Genomic DNA, 11,532 nt, shown 5'->3' on the forward strand with positions numbered 1-11,532 from the left:
CACACACAAATTTAATCTGCCTATGGTGATTCTTTAAATCCAAATCCACATCTGACTAATGGTTGGAAGAAATGAGCGGAGCCTTTTATTTTTATGGCTCACCACAAACATTGGCCAAGCGTGCATGACACTGAGAGCTATTTGGAGGGCTGACTCCAAGCTTCTGCTGTTGCCATGGCGATCTACATTCAAAATTTGTATTCAAATCGTCTGTGTTTTTTTTTTTTTAAATAAACATAATCACATGCAGGCATTACTGCGAATTTCCAGAGAGCCCATCATTTAAAAAAAAAAAAAAGTGTAATCCAACACTATTCATTATGCATCACTGTCATAATTAGATGAGTACGTTTAATCCAAGTCATATTTTCCAGCTCTGAGTGAAACAGTGATACACTCAGCATGTTGACAGGTTACTTGTGACAAATAGCAAGGCTTGGAAAATGCCCGAAATTTGCGAAAAACAACCACAAAAAAGTTAAGTGCCACTTTCAAAAAGGAAATTGCCAAATCCAAAACAAGTTGGGCAAATCACCTGGCAACTGTAACTAACAGCTGTGCTGCTTTGGAAGTGATAAAAATGTCATTTTTATTTCTAATATGATTCATTTAAGCGCAAACAGAGAGCTGGGGATACGGAAGATGTGACATTTAAAAAAAAAAATGAATGTGCTGCAAGAGTTAGCGATGGAATAGTGGAATTAACTTTTTGTTTGTTGTGCCCTCTTCCACGAAAACTGTGAGTGGAAACACACCTTAATCAAACACCAGTGTTATTTTTAAACGGGCCCCGTACGACTACTGTAAGTTTGGGATTTCCACTTGTTTTACAGGGGACTTCTCTTCCCACAAGTATGTGTATTTGACTCACTAGAGTTGATTTTTTTCCAGAAAAAATACAGCAATCACGCAGAGGTTGTGGTCTTCAAGGCCACGCTACACACACTCTCACACAAATGCCTTCTTTCTGAGCGGATGAGTCAGTGGTCCAACCAACATCAAGAGAAAGAAATGGAAAGTGCACTTCTCCCACGATGCCACAGGCCTCCCCCCACCAAAGAACTCAAGTCGATTCCCATGTTTAAATCCACAGAATCACTTTGCAGAAACATGGGGCCACAATATACACTCAGTTCATCTCTGACCAAGAACCATAAACTAAAAACAGACATGGTCTTTCAGATTTGAAAGTGAACACGAAGAAGTAGTAGTTAGCCACCAGGGGGCAACTCAGCTGGTGGCAAAAACAACTCCATTTGAAATGATCCATGGAAAATGAACCCATTTCTCATGTAAATAATAGCATCAGTGAGCATTTTCCTAAGGGCTGAATTGTCTCAATCACTAGTTTTAGGTTTTCTTGAATAGAACATGATGTCCATCCATACATTATCTACCGGGGGAGCTGTGCCTAACTTGTTCCAACCGGGAACCCTAGAACATGATTTGGTTTCCAATTAGAGGAAAATTGCGTATCCATTAGGAATAGTACCAAAATAACCAGCCGCAGCCTTTCCATATCTCAGTACCCTTTCCTTGGAGTACCAGAGTTATGGTATGTTACAGCACAGGTAGAGCTAGACCCACGACTGTCAGCTGATTGGGAAACAACAGAAAAGCGTTGCTCCCTTGCAAGCAGTGTTTCTTCAAAGTTTGACGTCTTGTTGAGACAAACAGCCACAAACCGAGCAAAGGAACAGGAGATGTTCTCCATTGTTGTACGTTGTGTTGTTGTCTGTTGTGTCGTGTTCAAAGATGTTCGCTGTCGGTACACTGGTACAACGTCGCACTACGTATCACGCCACAGACACCCCACCTTCCAAGTAAGAGTACTTTTCTCAGTCGAAAACGCACGCCTGACCGAGGACTTTACCATTCTAAACCGTACCAAACCGAAATGTACCATGAAGGAAACACGGCTTTAGTATTGTCCAATGAGTGCCTGGATGCAGGGGTCTGTGAATTTCGGATTTAAAATACCTACATGAAGCTGGTAAAATCACAAATCCCGAGGCTTCAAAACAAGTGTTTTGAAACCAGAAGTCCCTTTTTATACTGTCTGCCTGGAACCTTTTGGCTTACGAAGTCTTTCTCGTACCCAATGCTCTGTGATAGATCTGTATATCTATGCAACCTTTAATGCACATGTCTGCAGTACTTTAAACACACAAAATGTGACACAAACATGTCACCCAAATGATGCAAAAAAAAACAAAAACAGAAAGCAAATGTTTTAACTCATTCTTTAAAGGGTTATTCAAACCTCTCTCTTGAGTCCTAGCCAGGTTTTTGTTTTCCTAAAGCCTGTCATGCGAGGGGTCAGAAGGTAGATTGTGCAACATAGCTTTGCAGCCCTAATGAGCTAAGAACAGGGGGGGCAGAGAGGGAGTTAAACGGGGAGGGGTTGCTTTGAAAAAAGTTAGATTTTCAGAGGCAGGAGAGCGAGAGTTTGTATGTGTTCGACAACCACAGGCTCAGTCGAGAGTGATCATTTTCTGCCATTTCCAGCCTTCTCCAGAAGAGTTTAAATGTCACCCGGGCTGGGTGGAGTGTTTGTATGCTTCTTACAGCTTGCAGCACACACACACACACACCCATACACATACACTTGCACACGGACCAAAGGGGCTGAGTCCCACACACACACACACACACACACACACACACAACCGCACCCAGGGGAGACGTTTTGGCCGGTGTTTCTATTCCCAGATTTTCTAGCCAGGGTTTGATAGCTGGTTTCCTCCCACTTCCCAGTAAGCCAAATTCAGCTACTAGCAACAAGAACTAACAACCACACACTTGTGTCTATATATTGCCTTGAAAAACCTACAGCTGCATTCCCACAGGGACGCGTCCTCCTGTCCTTGGAGTCATAACACACTCATGAGAACCCTCCCCTCCCTGACCATAGATTCATTCAGCATTATAATTCCAGCTGAAACAATTGAGAAAAAAAAAATGAAATTAGATGACGACATCTGAGAAAGAAGGCTCAATGAAAGCTCCTTTGTTTTGATTTGTGTTTAGTGCTACCCACACATGCAGACGCACACCCATTGTTGTATTTGCATCTACAACATTTCTATGACTCCAGAAAGCCCTTCTTCTTTCTTATTCCTGATGAAGCAGTCTAGTTCTTTTTTTTTTTCCACACACATAAATGACAGCTGAAATATTTCCAAGCACTCGGTTTCCACCCCGCTGCGAAACGCCAAGTCTAGAATTAAGCATCCGTGACGTGGAGCCCGAGCGCCGTCCGCTCGTACGGTGACAAATAACACCGTCCACACCCTTGGGTTTGGTGAAGCTCACATTCCTGTTGTCTTGTTGTATCAGACAAAAACTTCCGTCATTATGCTGCAAAAGTCACACCCCAGAGATAATGAGAAAGCGGATGATCCTTTGTTTGGGCGAAACAGGTAAAGCAAGAGGAGGTGGTGATGATGAATCTCTGTTAATTTCCAAAGCTGCACCAAATGGTACTTCCGGCGAGTGGCATGCTGCCTCCATTACTAAGTTTAAATGTGTTATTTTGTGTTTGAAAAATGTCATTTTCAACTTGGAACGGTATAGTGTGAGCCAGAAAAGGCAAAAAAGCAGCAAACACATTCTTATATAATAGATTTAAACCTGAAATGTTGGACTTTTATATCAGCAAAGCCTTTTGTTAAGTGGATAAATTCAGGTTTTTTTTCCTTGTGTGGCAGGTGGCCACAGGGTTTACAGTGCGACTGCGCACAGTGGTGTAGTGTGGTCTACTGTAGTGGGTACATTGTCAGCACGGGTTGCCAAACCAGCAGCACAATAACCTACAAAAAGAGACTAGAGTTTTTAATAAAAGCAAGAGTCATCTCTACACTTTATTTGCAAAAACAAATTGCATGAGTATCATTTCTGTCAAAAGAGAGTTGATACGTATGAATGCTTAAGTGGTTTTACAGAAATCTTTGGCTTTTTGTGTATCACGTAGACTACACCACAGACTGAGCATCTGTCCCAGACGCGGGCTGGTTATCAGTGAGGGTTTAATACAATGTGGATAGATGCTTGGTTCAGAAACATACATATTTCATATTTTCTGCAAGGATTTTCTGATTTCTTCCTTTAAAGGACCGTGTTAATTGGCCACATTAAGCAACGTGTCTATCACAGTGTCTCTTTAATGCACGCCATATTTTAAAATCAGTTCAACATCTAGTTGGCAGCTTGGGAGGTTGACTCTCTCGAGGTAATACAACAAAGTCAGTTCAACAACCTTAAATGGAAGCATCCAAAGGGATATGCAGCAGCCTCACAACAGAAACAGTCATGGTTCAACTTAAGCATGACGGATTTCTGAATAATAACATAAAAGAGTAAATGAGAAGTGGCAAGCCTTTGATGTAATGTTGTGTTTTTGAGGCTGTACATTCTCATGAAGACAAGAAAGGATTGAAAAGAAAGAAAAGGTTGCTACTACTACTACACACAAAACACACGGAATAATAATAAGAAAAGGTGGAAACAAAAGAGCCGACAAAGATTAAGAACCAAGACCAGGTCAGGTAACAAGAGCTATACAAGTGTCGTTTTGAGAAGGCCAGAGCTGAGCTCTCAGGTGACAAATAAACAGAGATGGTGGGGGGGGGAGGAAGGGGTCAGGTGGGTGTCCATTATGGTGTAAAGGCTATTAAACAAACGGTCTGTAGCCCCTGTGAATTATATCTGACCTTTCACATTTGTCTGCACTCTGGAGCAGACAAGGGACATTTGGGGGGGAGGAGAGTTGCATAGACACGATAGGTAGCCAGGCCTTCAGGGGGTTACAGGATAATCCAGGCAGAAATAGTGTCTGTAAGCACTCAGCAACATCTGCTTCAGCACCTTTAAGAGCTGCTGTTCTCTTCAGAACAAACCACACATCTGGTTTCCCAGCAGAGTTCAAGCCCACCAGGTTAATATTAGGGGCTGGATTCAGCTTACAGTTAAGATTTTTTTCCTGATCTGTTTTATTTATAGTTTGATCTCCTAATTTACTGAAGCTTGTTTTGTCTGACCAGGTCTAAAACTCAAGGAAATTGCTCTATTTACAAAGAAATGCAGCAACTACTCAGAGCTAAAAAGCAGGAAGCAGCTCCTTTTTTTTTTTCAATAATGTCAAGTCAAATCAATAGCCAAGGACAAAGACTATAAAAAGGTTAATGTTTGGTCATATGTCTTAAAATATGCACATTATGTTTTCCCATAATAAACTTCCAGCATAAGTGATTAGGGTATAGAAGCTAATTCCACCGTGAAGAGAAACCCAGAGAAAAGTGCCTGAAGTGTACCTTGATTGCATTCCAAGTCTTTTTTATTTTTTTTGATGAAGTGCTTATGTCACCAAGTAACACACACACATCTACAGGCAACTTTGGCTTAAAAGACGAAAGCAGAAACGTACACCATTGTTCCGCTGATTACACACACCTCAGCGGCATTTACGGCTGATCAACAAGTTCTCTGAGTGAAGGATGTGACATTTCCCAACGCACACGATCAGCGGGCGACCTGTCATAAAAGGAGTGTGCAGACAAACCAATCAGAGCACACTGGGCTTTTCAGAATAACCAAGAGTCTGCTTTTCAGACAGAGGAAGAAAAGAGGCTCTGGTAACCCAATATTAATATTACAGATTTGTACATAGAGAATAAAATCCATCACTCACTAAAAGCTAGTACATATTAATTGTAGTAAAAGTAAGTTTTCTCCCACTGCACTATACTGTTGCCATCAAATCCAAATCCCTCTTTTCCTGAACCATTGTGGAAACATGCATAACGACCTGACGTGCTGGAAAATATGAGCCGCCCTTAAACGCCTCACAAGAAGCATATACTGTACGTTTCTGTCTAAGCTCTGGGCGTGAGATTAACGTCACAAATTCTGGTTTACAAACTTGTCTCACACACACACACACACACACACACACACACACACACAGCAGCTGATGAAATCACTAACCTGCTGGAGCTTCACAATAACGGGAATATTATTATGCTCAGCCGCCCCGCTCGGTAAAATCAGGACTGCTATTAAAATGCGACGACGAAAGAGAGAGAGCTTGCTGTTTGCGAGTACACTGTCGAGAGAGTAAATTCTCCTGCCATTCAAACGCACCCCGTGGTGGCAAACACTGCGATAATCACTCGAACAAGTGAACTAATGCTTTTCTTACAAGACTTTTCTCAGCTGTGAAAACAGCCTTTCACCTGACCCCCAAAACACATATGTTCACACAGCTATCCTTATAAGGACTCGCATTGACATTGAATTCATTTGGGACTAACCATAACCCGTTAATACCTAACTACAATTCACACAATTTGCTTAAACGTTCTGTCGCATTTGGACCAGGTTTTGGTCTCCATGAGGACTGTAAGGTTGGAGTTTATGCAAGAAAAGTTCCTTAAGAGTTAACAAATACAAGGATGTTACTTTGCATTCATTTGGGACTAACCATAACCAATACCTAACCCTAACTACAATTCACACAATTAGCTAAAACGTTCCATCACATTTGGACCAGGTTTTGGTCTCTTTGAGGACTGGAGGGTAAGTGTTTATGCAATAAAATGTCCTTAAGAGTTAACAAATACAAGGAGATGCTACTTTCCATTAATTTGGGACTAACCATAACCAATACCTAACCCTAACTACAATTCACACAATTAGCTAAAACGTTCCGTCTCATTTGGACCAGGTTTTGTTCTCCATGAGGACTGGAAGGTTCATGTTTTTGCCAGAAAATGTCCTTAACAGTTAACAAATACAAGGAGATGTTACTTTCCATTCATTTGGGACTAACCATACTTGTTTATACCTAACCCTAAGTACAATTCACACAATTAGCTGAAACGTTCTGTCGCATTTGGACCAGGTTTTCGTCTCTTTGAGGACTGGACGGTTAGTGTTTTTGCAAGAAAATGTCCTTAAGAGTTAACATATACAAGGAGCTCTTACTTTCCATTCATTTGGGACTAACCATAACCTGTTAATACCTAACCCGAACCGAACTACAATTCACACAATTAGCTTAAACGTTCTGTCTCATTTGGACTAGGTTTTGGTCTCCATGAGGACTGTAAAGTTAGTGTTTTTGCCAGAAAATGTCCTTAACAGTTAACAAATACAAGGAGCTGTTACTTTCCATTCATTTGGGACTAACCATAACCTGCTAATAACTCACCCGAACCGGACTACAATTCACACCATTAGCTTAAACGTTCTGTCTCATTTGGACCAGGTTTTGGTCTCCATGAGGACTGGAAGGTTAGTGTTTTTGCCAGAAAATGTCCTTAAGAGTTAACAAAACGAAAGGAGATGTTATCAGAAGAAACACCGTATGACATCAGAATTTTGTCACTCTTGATATTGGCGAGTGGCCACACGGTTGGTGTAGTTGTTAGCACCCCCCGTTCTCCACGTGGTGTGCGTGGGTTTTCTCCAGGTTCTCCGGCTTCCTCCCACAGTACAAAAACATGCAATATGGGCATTAGGTAAATTGGATACTCTAAATTGACCACAAGTGTGAGACTAAATGGTTGTTTGTCTCCATTAGCAAATAAGCGGCTAGCTAACTGTCCAGGGTGTACCCCACGTATCGCCCTATGTTAGCCGAGATTGGCACAGAGGATAATGCAGTCGAAGATGAATGATGTTGCCAGGTGTTTCTCCAGATTGAAAACATGCCTTTACTTCTGCCATATTTATGTACTCACATACCATAAAATACCCACCGACTGAGTGAAGATAAGAAACAGTTGAGCCTGCAAGTTACCGCAGCACAAAATGTGCTCGGCTGCATTTTGTGGGGTGTTTCAAGTGTGCAGCTAAGCTATGTGCTACATTTTCCCCTCTTTGCCATAAAAGAAAACATTACATTTGGGGGGGGGGGGGGTTGCTAGGGAAACCTGAATCTTTGTAAGAAAAGCATTGTGGTTCGGGGAGACAAGCATTGTAAATTACAAACTCCATCAACACCGTGGAATTCCAGGCACAGAATCCACCATTGCTCTGAGGCTGGGTGGGTGGAGGAGGCTGGCACACGGACCAGACTGGGGGGGATAAATCTACGCCGTTTCTTGACAGTATTTTCTGCACAATTGACAGAATAAGAGGGATCTGGGCTGCGTGTCAGGTCGGTTTGGATCCAAACACATAGCACCAATTTTTGATGCCAGCTTGAGTTTTTATGTGGCGTTGGTTAAAAAGTTAGAATGACTTATAACTTCTTTTCATACAAGGTAAACAGCAAGAAGTCCTACCTTGTAAGCCTATGTGTGTATTTTTGCATATATACACCATTAAAAATCACTGTTACTGTCAATATAACAAAACAATACCGATCAATACTGATGATAAAGCCATGTATGCTAAGTGAAGACCATCAGAAAAAGCTATTTTACAGTACAGCACACAACAACGTCACTTATCATTTAATCTTACTCCAAAAAACAGCCAATAATGTTCCTCTTTGAGCGGAAAAGCTCCCGGCGAATCACTCCTACAACGGCAAGAACAACAACGCGTTTGTGTGTCTCGTGGAGGGGGGCGTCTACAGAAGATTAACCTATGGAATGGAATGATCCGCGGAGAAAGGGATCATAGGGTGCGGCTCCCTCTAACCCATCCCTGCATTCTTGCATTCCCCTTTCCTCCGCTGCCATTGGTCGCCTCTCCTGTTACTTTCCCTTTTCTCCGAGCAAATGTGTTGCAGTCAACATTCTCCCCCCCCACCCCCCACACCACGTTTCTCTTCGCGCCTCCGTTCGCCTACCTCCATGGGAACTGAGGGTTAACTATGCACGACAGGATTTCTGGCTGTGTCAGTGTTTCCTTTCAGGGATTGCTCTCATGCATATACAACAAAAACACTTGTCCCTATGCTGTTAAAACCCCTCTCACCTGGATCAACAGAGAACACACTGACATGCACATACGGGATACCATACGGTGTACTAGGGCCAGGTCATGTTTACACCGTTCCGCGTCCGTGGAGACCCGCAATTTCATATTCTATTACAGTTGAGGCGCTTTCTCAGTGGAGTTCACCCCTCAGTCATGCACTTTTTTCAATGAATGTAACATTAAATGAATCAGAAATACACTTTATACATTGTTAATGTGGTAAACGACTATTCTAGCTGCAAACGTCTGGTTTTTAATGGAATATGTACATAGGTGTATAGAGGCAAAGTTACTATTTTGAATAAAAATCATTATTTCTAATCTTGTCAATGTCTTGACTTTATTTAATATTTATTTTGCAACTCTTTTGATGAATAAAAGTGTGACTTTTAAAGGAAAACACAAAATAATTGTATCGGTGACCCCAAACCTTTTTGAACGGTAGTGTACATGTGTGGGTACCAGCAGACTTCCTTGTGTATAATATCAAGCAAGTTTCCATGGTTACTGTAGAAGCCAGTTCAGTTTGGGGTTGGTTAGGGTTGTTGGTACAGGATTACTTGTTACATTGTGATTTGTAAATAGTTAATGTCAACTGTTGGCCTTAAGCCTTTGTTAAATACGTGTAGCGTCGTTGCTAATTTTGCCCTTTGGCTAAAGGGCACCATGGGCACTTTGATGTCTTTGCTGGCTATGATATAAAGAGGCATTGAGATATATGTACTGAGAATATCTGGCAGGTCAGGGCTTCGTGTGTCCGTTTTAGCTCACTAAGTTATGTGTAATAAGGTTTTTTTGTCCATCAGGTCGCTACGTGATACTAGATTACGTCGTCTTACTGTTTGAACCTATTGATCGTCATTCACAACCCGGAACGTCAAGGGAATATTTCTATGCTTTGGTGATCCTAGACAGGCTTGGATACATGTGAAGAGGAATAAAACTTGGATGTACGGCAAGTGGAAATAAATGTGCAAACACTTCATATGACTTTCTCTTGCCTTCGTGATTGATGAATTAAAACAGTGCCTACGAGTCAAGCCCTTTAGAACCTTACTATAGCTGAAGACTTTCAGTGGCTTTGGAATTAAGTGTACTTTGGCCACTACGACAAGTCAAAAAACCTCACATCATTCGGATCTGGGTGCGTATCTTGCTAACTTTATTCTGTAACTGTATTCTTTGTTGTCTTCGTGCCACCAACTGGACAGGAAAGTGTTATGCTAGCACGTAGCACGTGCCATGTTCGGTGAAATTGAGCTGGAGGTGTTTGCTTGTCTCGTCCGCGTAGGGTCATCGCAGACTAACATGTAAATCGGCAGATTGACCTATGACCCCCCCCCCCCATCCTTAAACAAGGATTAATTGCTCAAGGTCACAATAACAACAATGATAACAAACAAAAAAAGAACATAACATACCAGATCTCCATCTGATGATGTCGCTGAACTCTTCATTGGTTCCTCCCCCTGCAGTGTCTCCGTGTGAAGCCATGGTTGCCAATTAATCCAATGTTAGATTAGAGTTGAAATTGTGTCATACAGAGTCAGGCGGCGTAACAGAGTTTCTTTTCTTTCTTTTTTAATCTGTACCTGTAAGCAAGAGAAAACCTTTAAGTGAAATTCAATTAAATCCACGGTGATTCGACAAAAGAAAAAAAATACTTCACTTATATTGGCTTTTTTTTCTAATTGAATTTGACCCAAAATAATGGAAAACTAATCTTATGATCTCATGAGAAGGGCACACCATTTAAACACCGTCAGAAATAAGACACAGGAAGGTCTGGCACTTCACGAGGAACACCGTAGGTCATTAAAACAATAGCAGCTGTTTGGTTTCAGACTTGCACTTTTGTTGTCCACTTGAGGGCAAAGGGAATAAACAAAGTGGTTTCACACTCTGGCCTTAGGCGGACAATCTGGGCAGTGATTTATGGGTCAAATGTTTCCTATTCACGTTGCAATAACTAGCAGTTTTGCTGTAGACCACGTGTGTCAAACTCAAGGCTCCGGGGGCCAGATGTGGCCTGCCACATCATTTTATGTGGCCCGCGGGTGATTAATTGGTCTTAAAAATCTGTGTTAAAATAGGTCTATGCTGCTTTAAGGCGTGCATTGACCATAAACTATATTTCCCACAATGCATGGTGATTGTGTTAGCTGCAAAGTGACGGCACCGCCACTAGATCGCAGTGTATCATTGTATATGCGTCATGCGACGAGTGAAATTTAATAAGTAATAAAAACATAAAGTTATTTAGCAATATGTAGTGGTTACCTTTATTTTATAATATATATATGGTGACATTTAGTTACATTTATTCTGTATGACAGTTACATCTGGCCCTTTGAGGGTAACCATTATGCTGATGTGGCCCTCAGTGAAAATGACTTTGACACCCCTGCTGTAGACAAGACATTGTGACAAAACAGTCAATAATCCCAGAGTTTGAAACAACAAAGTTCATCCACTTAGTAGGTCGTGAAATATCGCTAAACACATCACTAAAGTAGATTTAAAGTATAATTATAAAACAAGTTAATTCAGACCCAGGGATAATTGGCTGATTCGTTTTAAATGGGTGCAGGTGATGAGAGT

The sequence above is a fragment of the Microchirus variegatus genome (assembly GCF_963457635.1).
Source record: "Microchirus variegatus genome assembly, chromosome: 12".
Classification (NCBI taxonomy): domain Eukaryota; kingdom Metazoa; phylum Chordata; class Actinopteri; order Pleuronectiformes; family Soleidae; genus Microchirus; species Microchirus variegatus.